Source organism: Lepidochelys kempii, chromosome 8 (genome assembly GCF_965140285.1).
Source record: "Lepidochelys kempii isolate rLepKem1 chromosome 8, rLepKem1.hap1, whole genome shotgun sequence".
NCBI classification, from domain to species: domain Eukaryota; kingdom Metazoa; phylum Chordata; order Testudines; family Cheloniidae; genus Lepidochelys; species Lepidochelys kempii.
Window position 1 is genome coordinate 45,632,480 of NC_136387.1, and position 9,390 is coordinate 45,641,869.

The 9,390-nt window shown below is 48.4% G+C and overlaps 1 long non-coding RNA gene across 1 annotated transcript; it reads right to left on the reverse strand.

Moving 5' to 3' along the window:
• Positions 1–290: 290 nt before the first annotated feature.
• Positions 291–7,350, reverse strand: LOC140916537 (uncharacterized). Its single transcript, XR_012160544.1, has 3 exons — positions 7,201–7,350; positions 2,901–2,968; positions 291–652 (listed from the first exon to the last, which is right to left on the reverse strand). It is a non-coding gene; the product is annotated as an uncharacterized LOC140916537 (long non-coding RNA).
• Positions 7,351–9,390: the final 2,040 nt, after the last annotated feature.

The following is a 9,390-nucleotide window of genomic DNA, read 5'->3' on the forward strand; positions in this document are numbered from 1 at the left end:
GAGGAACGGACGAGGTTTTACTCTAATGAGGATAAGTGCTCAGCCCCACTATGACTGTGTAATAAACTGTCAGCTGTGGTGACATCTACAGGATGGGTGGGTCATAGCTGACCTGTCTTATAGGCTTCAGTCTGAGCAGGGGGAGTATGTAAGGAGCCCCACATTGCTCCTGGAGGGGCTAAGGGCCATTAGTCTAGGTTCCTAGCTACCGAAGGGAGCACCCTGACCTGTGGAGCAGGGTGCCTCTGTCTATCTCTCTTAGCAACGTCAGCAGGACGAAAGGAGGAAAATTTGCTGTGAGCCAAAGATCTGTATTTGGGATACAATCATAAGCCATCATATTGGGGTAGGGGTCTGGAGATGGCCAAATGGTGACTCAGCCATTGTCATTGATACTGGAGAGGAAACAATTATACCATGATATCCAGCAAGGTGGGCCAGGTTCTCAGGGTGTCCCAGCCCTAGGAAATCAAATTACTGTCCAGATGGTGCTTTCTTACTCTGCCGTCCCTAGGCTCCTGCGGCTCACAGCCCTCGTCTTCTTCTTCCCCCATGGAGCAGAGCGAGGTGTAGTGAAGGATTCCCGTGGGGTACAAAGTGTGGGGAGAGATGGGCTTGCCAGGAAGTGCTGCTGGCCTGGTCCAGAGCCTCTCTGGAGGGAGAAACAGTTTAGCTGCGGTTTCCTGGCTGCTATGTTGGTGGGGGAAGGCGGGTGTGAGAGGAACTGGTGCAATCGCAGAGCAAGGCGTGCACTCCATCCCCCCTCTGACTGAGCCCGAAATCCAGGGGCAACCTACAACCCCATGCAATCCATGCAGCTTTCCTCCTGCTCACGTTCACAACCCTGGGAGCTTCACGTCTCAAAAGTTTGAAGGGGCCTAGGGAAATGAGTGGGAGCCTGGAGCATTCCCCTAAATCCTGCAGATTAAACCTGCCTCCTCTGCTTCTAGGTGCCAGCCCACATACTGTTCTTGCTTTATGGAGCCCTACACCGCTTGCTTCCCGGCTCACTCTGTTTCCACCATGGCAGCTTTCATTGATGTTCTTGAGCCAGATCCTACTGGATTGGACCATTGGGAGCAGAGCATTATCTGTGGTGGGCTCTTGATTCTGAGACTGACTTCCCTCCCCTGGGCTGGGAGAGCATGATCATCAAGGCATGGTGTGGCATTCATTTGTCCTCAGGATTTTGCCTGGAGGGTGGGGTTGGTGTTGCCACTTATTTTCCTAGGTCCTTGGAGTGCCCACCCCCTTGCATCTGAGTGCCCCCCATTGCTGTCATGTTTATTCCTGACACATGATGGGAAGTCGCATTATTTTGGGTTAACAAGGGTCATTTAACTTGTTGCAGTTCCTCTTTTTGGAACTGCCCATGTGCCCATGATGGCATGTACATATATCCTCCACTATATCCGAAATCTGCTCTCATATCTTCCCTTTCCTCCACCCACACAGAGGTTGTACACAAGCATTTTTCTCAAGATCACACACTTGCCCTCCTCCCCCCAATGCCTCTCCAGCCATGGTAGCAATGGTGGGAATGGGAGCATCGGTAGGGGGCTGATGTTTGACCACTACATGTCTGCACCTACCCTAAGCAGAGGGGTGGATGCTGTGGCTAAAGGACAATACCCTGTCTGTGATAATGCTCCTGTCACTGGGGGAGACTAATAGGAATGCTAGCAGGACCGTGGTGGTAGCTGAGCTGCTGCCCAAAAGCAGGGCCTGGCTCGGGGCTCTTTTCTGGGCAACAGATGAACCCTGAATGATGCGTTTTCCAAATGGTATTTCCCATCCTACACATGGGACGACAACCACTGCCCTCTTCTAAGGGGAGGTGTGTACAGGTGGCCTGAGGCACAATCTTTCTTCTCCCCCAGTGGACAGATCCCACAGCTCTGCCTGCTCCAGCGCGTGCTGTCCTGGCGTCCTTCTCAAGGGTCAGTCAGTGAGTCTCCTGTGGGTAATAAACCCAGAGCTGCGGTTCAGGGCCATGAATGGAACTTCCTGCTGCAGGCAAAGGCTGGGGCCACCTCAAGTGCTGCGTCTGGAAGACGCCACGGACTGTCCTTTTAGACTTTGAACGCTCGTGTGTGCACAGGATGGCAACACCTAGCTCTGTGTGGCTGCCCAGTGTTTGCTCAAGCTGATGAGGATCAAGGCACAGCCAGGGAAGGAGCCCTGACTCAGCCCTCTGCTCTAAATACGAGAGCCCAAACTTTCTGAAGGAGCTGCTGTTGTTTGGTGCCTGTTTTGGGGGGTTGATTTTTAGAAGCGCTGCGCATGTGTAGCACCCACTGGCTTCAGACGGAGCTGTGGGTGCTCAGCACTGGAGAGAATCCTGCACATGGTGCTCTGGATGGGCAGGCAAAATCAGGGGCCACTTTTGAAAACTTTGGCCTAGCCGAACCCAGCCTCTTAGCTGTGTTTTTTGTGTGTGTGTGTGGGTGGGTGTGCATGACGGTCCATGTACACCAACCCCCAGAACAGGTGTTACCCAACACTGCCTATGGATCGGTTACATACCATGAAGAAGTGTTCCCATACATCTCCCTGCCTGGCAGCCCACCACATCCAGGGGCAGCTGGTGACAATGAGGAGAAGGTGTCAGTGAGCTCCTAACCGCTCTGTGGCTGAGGGCAGCGCGCCTCCCAGGGAGAGAAGGAGGAGGTGGAGCAGGCTACGGGTTGCTGTATAGTAGAGCTCTTCCATTGAGTTTGGTGCCTAAATACCTTAGAAGATCTCAGTCAAAGGAGCAGCACAAAGCACCTGAGGCTGAGTTCAAAGCTGGCTACTCCCTGCCCTGAACGCATAGAGCTGCTAATTGCAGAGAAGAGCGAATGTTTCAAGATGGAAGCCCCAGGGCCATTGCACCAAGAACGCCAAAGGAAAAGCCAAACCTGCTACGACGAGGCCACCGAAGGCAGGATCGGGGGCTTTGGCTCTCACAGGGTTGAGGGACATCAACCTGAGGACCAAGAAGGGAAAGGAGTCAGGTCCCCACATGCCAGGGCTATGGGTCAGGAGGGTTTGATCAGCTAGTGAGGGCAGGAACAGGGTGGCAGGTGTCCCCCTGGAGTTTTTAATGTGCCCCTCACTAGAGGATCTTGGGAATAGGTCATGATCATCTTCCCTTCCCGATACTTCTGCCTGCTGGGCTGGGAGCCAGGTCTGCTGGGGGAAATCCTGGCTCCATGGGCATCAACCGCAAAACTCCCACTGACTTCCGTGGGGTCGGATCTCATCCCGGAGCCTAACCCCAGCTTTGCAACTGACTTCTCCTGACCTAGCGAGACACACTCAAACCTCCCTGGGCCTTCTGCCCACACCTTCCCTATAAGGAACCTTAGCAGTCCAGCGGTTGGGGCCCAGAGTGCGCCCCCTCGATGCGCTGGGGCACAGTGCAGCCTGGGTGCTCCAAATGGCACCGTGCGGACAGGCTGTGCCAGGCTGACCCCACTGGGCAGCACATTGCATCGGCTTAGTGGGGAAGGGACAAGCCAGCACAGACACAGCTGAGCCAATGGTGGAGGGAGGTGGGGACAGCCTGGAGGTCCAGGTGGGGAGAGAGATCAGCCAACCTATCCATTACACTGAATGATTCTTCCTGTGTTTAGCCCCTTCATTATTCCCCCTCAACTGGCTCCACTTGGTTTTTCAGGGGCTGGTTTGTGCTGAGGCTGTTGGGGCAGAAGACACTCAGCGCTTTGCATGTAACATTCTTATTAAAATGGCACTTTTGCTGGGATTTGCAAAACTTGGCAGCCTCCCTGTCTGCAAGGTGCTGGGCACCTTCAGCTCCACTGGGACCCTGGCAGGACGGGGCCCTCGACGTTCAACAGAACCCCAACTTCCCCCTGAAAGACAGTCTCCTGCAGCAGCCAGAATACTCTGAAACCCCCCCAGATTCAGCTTCATTAACACTGCAGCCCAGCGCACACTGGACTGTTAGACAAGGAGCCTGGACACTGCATCTCCACGCACGGAGATCTAGTCACGTGAAACTGGCAATGCTGAGCATACGTGCTGATTGGAGCGTCCTGTTAGGATTCCCACATTTAGAAACCCGGCTTGGCATGTCCCTCTGAAACCAATGGAAGCCAAGAAACACGAAGGTGAATGGAAAGATTTTTTTGGAAAGAAAACGAGGGCAGAACACACAGTATGAGAGACCTGCAGTGCGCTGTAAGCACATGCAAGTTGCACTCTGGAAGAAGAGACTTGGAAATAAAGTTCTTTCTCCGCTTCCTTGCAAAGTCCAGAGTCTCACTGCAAGAGTGCATCAAAGGCTACGTCCACACTTACAGCAACGTATCAGCACTACAGCTGTAGCTACAGGCTGCAGTGAAAGGCTCCAGCAACAGGGAAAGACATTGACATGGGGGAAGCAGCAGGGAAAGGCTACTGTAGTGGGGAGGCAGCAGGGCACCATACTACTAAAACCAGCAGTGGAAATGTGGGAGGAAGTGCTTGGGCATGTAGAGAACTGGGTAGGGTATATACCCTGGGGGTTCAGATGTGTGGGGCATGCTTCTCTACTCACCTAAACAGTGCCGTATGCTGCTATTTATAACCGTACTAGCTGGGCATGCACTGTCCGTACTCTACACAACTCCGTAAAGTGAATGTAGCCCTGCCCTAAGGCAATCTCCACACTGCAGTCAGAGGTGTGACTGCCACACACATAGACATTCCTGAGCTAGCTTTGATCTCGTTAACTCAAGTAACAGTAGCAGTGAAGCCATGGCAAATGGATGGCATCTGCCCAACTACGTTCCCAGTGTTCTGGGCAGGCAGGACGAGCCTATGCCACCGCCCTTGCTGCCATGGTTTCCTTGCTATTGTTACACAAGCTGGCTTTGAGCTAGCAAGATCAAAGCTAGGTCTGGTACCTCGAAACGTGCTGCAGTGCAGACATCCCATAAAGCTGAGCATTCTCCTGCTTTCTGTTGTGCATCTGTGAGAGCTTCCTAGCTTTCTGCTACCCCGAGCTAAATCCAGAACAACTCCTGTGACTTCAGTACAGGTACTCTGGATTTACACTCCAGGGCAACTGAAGAGCACTGGGCCCAGAGCCTTGGCCTCAAGTCTTGGCAGGTAGGTGGAGGAGGAACTGATTGTCCAATATTATAGAGTATCAAGCATGTTTTGTTCTTATCAACAATATTTACAGCAAGGTGTATGCTGCATAGTTCAGGTCTGGCTCTGGCTGTCACCAGATTCTGGGTTGTTCAGCCCTGGGGATTTGGTTTGGGCCAATCTCTCTTATTCACGTATTTAGGGAAAAACAAATGTACAAAACAGGACCCAGGAGCAGCACTACCCCTTAGGTTTTACAATGCTGCCATTCAAGTCTTGTCAAAACTCCTACTGATTTCAGTGGAAGGAGGATCGGTCCCCAACCCAACCTTCCTCTGTAATATTTAAATTGACACACACATTACAGATTTCAGATTTTATGCTAGGATTTTTTTAAGCGGAAAGCTTTAAAGCTAATGGTTTGAGTCACTCCCTAAGCTATCCTTCATGAGGGAAAAAACAGCCAGGTACGCTGTGTGTTAAGGATGGACTGCGTCTCCACTAGCCTGAAGAAGAGCTCTGTGTGGCTCGAAAGCTTGTCTCTCTCATCAACAGAAGCTGGTCCAATAAAATATATTCCCTCCCCCACTTTGTCTCTCTAATATGCTGAGACCAGCACAGCTACAACAATACCACGATCTCCCTTAACATGGACATTTCTGGCTATTGCCAACTTGCATATCCATTTTATGGGTGTATAAAGACTTTGCTTGCTATTTAATGTTCCTGTTTGAGTAACCTTCCACACACACCAAAAATTGCCACTTTCTCATCATCCAGTCTTTCCCAGAAATGTGGAAATCGCATCAATTTACCTAGGACTCTGCTCTAACACTAAGGGGACTCCATTTCAAAAGCCAGTGCCCCAAATTGGTCACAGTAGAGAGAGAGGCACAAACAGGAAAACCACACTTTCAGAATTGCCAACCCCAAACATAAAAAACCCCCATGAGATTGGCTTAAAAATCATGAGATTTAGAATGAACAAAACAATTTGGGACCTTTCTTTTGGCCTTCTGTTTTCTGAGCCCTTCAGAAACACCTGGGTCACACTTCCAAGTTTTTCTCTGCAGCATGAGGGCTAGAAACTTTTTTTTTTTTAATGAAAGCTGAGATTCTCATATAATCACATAACTCCAGGAGCTGGAGAGCGGTTTAGTAAAACATCAAATCTTGTGAGAGCCGGCAACACTATTCCCTGATTTGTGTCAGCAGTGCACAGTTTGCATGTGTAAATTACCTCTTCATTCGCTGCACAAGTGCAACTTTAGTGCCCCCCCCTTTTTCTTTTTAAACTAGGCCTGCTATGCCTTAGCAGAAGATAACCCCTGAAAGTTTTTGGTTTCCAATGTATCCAAAGGGACTGTGCAATTTTAGGGATTTCGGGTTCATAAAACACTTTGATTATTAGCTCCATTGCAGAAGCACGGAATGGCCTCTCATTGTGCCAGGCAGTGCACAAACACACAGTACAGGACAATCCCTGCCCCTAAGAGCTTAGACACAGACCCTCAAAGGTATTTAGGTTCTTAACTTTCAGTAATTTCAGTGGAAGTTAGGAGACAAAATACCTTTGAGGACCTGGGCCTGATACAAGATGTGAGAGGTGGGTGAGATAAACAAGTAGGTTGGGGGAATATCATCTAAAATAACAGGATGTGTAAATGTAGACTAGGTAGGTGCATCAGGGAACCAGTCAGCAACATTCTGACTAAGACTGGTTGGCTCTGTAAGCACATACATATCTATCTATCTACACACACACACTTATGTATATAAGCTATTGCTGCCCTGTGAGTCGGCTTTTATTTTCATATGGACACCTGGAGGATTTTAAAATGGCTGATCCATGGACATGTTTTTTTATGAAACTTGGTAGCAAGGTTGCTGATGTGCTGGAAAACTAACCCCCTCGAAGAGAAGGCAGCCTTGCAACAAACAGATGCTTTTACCTGGCTTTCCGTAAGTGCCCGGAGGAGGGAAGAGAGCGTAGTGGGTTTGCTTCAGTCTTTTGCTGCCCTAGTAGTTCTCTGTGATGAAAGCTGCCTGCCCTTAGACCAGGCCCTGGAGAAAAGCACTGTTCAAGAGTGGGAGAAGGAAAAAAACCCGCAGATATTTTACCTGGTACCACAGCAGCTTCTACAACATGACAGTCACGAATGCTCCTTTCTTGCAGCACAAACAGAACAGTATTCATGGCAGCTACTACCCCCCTCCATCGCCACCCCCAGTCCTAGGCCTCTTGGATACTAGATCATGGACTCATTAACATCCAAGGTAAACAGGCCCTCTGTAACAAGCAGTGCACTATTAACTAGGAGTAAGACAGCTCCTCAGTTTATATTTGATTCATGCATTAACGGAGCTTGTCGTATTTGGAGAGAGTGTGCAGCCAATGGGACAAAGACCAGAGTGTCATGAGCATCAGTGCCTTTAGACTTCTGTTTACTACTCCTAATGTAAGCCATATGACTTTGCACTGAGTGCAAAGATCTCAACCCTTCTAAAGGCAAGTGTTGTCATAGCAAGGAAAACTGAGGCAGGGAGGTTCTGGAGCTAGCTTGATTTCGCACCCACAGTTAGTAGCAGAATGGGCAGCCTGAGCCAAATCTTCTCCTCCCACATCTCTGATTTAAGGGCTGGGCCCAATCCAGCAAAGCAGGATCGCTGCTTTGCTCCTGAAGTGCTGTGCTGGATGGAGGCCAGAGTGCTCAGCTACTTCAGCCATGCTGCTTCCAGTACCAGATATTAAAAGAATCATCTAAATATTCAGATTCCCAAGCCATCTTCCTGCATAATCTATAGAATGACAAAATCTCCACCCATCACACGCACACACAAAGTCCCCAAAATGTCCTTCTCTAAGCGATGGCAGACTTGCGCACAGATCCAAGCCCCTGAAAGGCTGTTCTATGCTGGTTATCGACACAGACTTCCTGATCGGGACCATAGATACGGACTCGGCGGGCTATAATATAATGACATTTAACATTCCTGTGGTGAGAAGAACACCTCAACAGCCCAACACTGTGGCATTTAATTTCAGAAAGGGGAACTATGCAAAAATGAGGAGGTTAGTTAACAGAAATTAAAAGGTACAGTGACTAGAGTTCAGAGTAGCAGCCATGTTAGTCTGTATCCACAAAAAGAAAAGGAGGACTTGTGGCACCTTAGAGACTAAGAAATTTATTTGAGCATAAGCTTTCGTGAGCTGCAGCTCACTTCATCGGATGCATACAGTCGAAAATACAACTGCATGTGTCCAATGAAGTGAGCTGTAGCTCACGAAAGCTTATGCTCAAATAAATTTCTTAGTCTCTAAGGTGCCACAAGTACTCCTTTTCTTTTCTTCAGTGACTAGAGTGAAATCCCTGCAAGCTGCATGGACACTTTTCAAAGACATCATAATAGAGGCCCAACTTAAATGCATACCCCAAATTAAAAAACACAGTAAAAGAACTAAAGAAGAGCCACCGTGGCTTACCAACCATGTAAAAGAAGCAGAGAGACATAAAAAAGCATCTTTTAAAAGATGGAAGTCAAATCCTAGTGAGGTAAATAGAAAGGCGCATAAACACTGCCAAATTATGTGTAAAAACGTAATAAGAGAAGCCAAAAAGGAGTTTGAAGAACAGCTAGCCAAAAACTCAAAAGGTAATAACAAAATGTTTTTTAAGTACATCAGAAGCAGGTAGCCTGCTAAACAATCAACGGGGCCCCTGGACGATTGAGATACAAAAGGAGCACTTAAAGACAATACAGTCATTGTGGAGAAACTAAATTAATTGTTTGCTTCAGTCTTCACGGCTGAGGATGTTAGGGAGATTCCCAAACCTGAGCGGTCCTTTGTAGGTGACAAATCTGAGGAATTGTCAGAGATTGAAGTGTCATTAGAGGAGTTTTTGGAATTAATTGATAAACTTAACAGTAACAAGTCACCGGGACCAGATGACATTCACCCAAGAGTTCTCAAAGAACTCAAATGTGAAATTACGGAACTATTAACTATGGTTTGTAACCTGTCCTTTAAATCAGCTTCTGTACCCAATGACTAGAAGATAGCTAATGTAATGCCAATATTTAAAAAGGGCTCTAGAGGTGATCCTGGCAATTACATACAGGTAAGTATAACACCACTACCAGGCAAATTAGTTGAAACAATAGTAAAGAATAAAATTGTCAGACACATGGAAGAACATAAATTGTTGGGCAAAAGTCAACATGGTTTCTGTAAAGGGAGATCATGTCTTACCAATCTATTAGAGTTCTTTGAAGGGGTCAATAAACATGTGCACAGGGGGATCCAGTGGA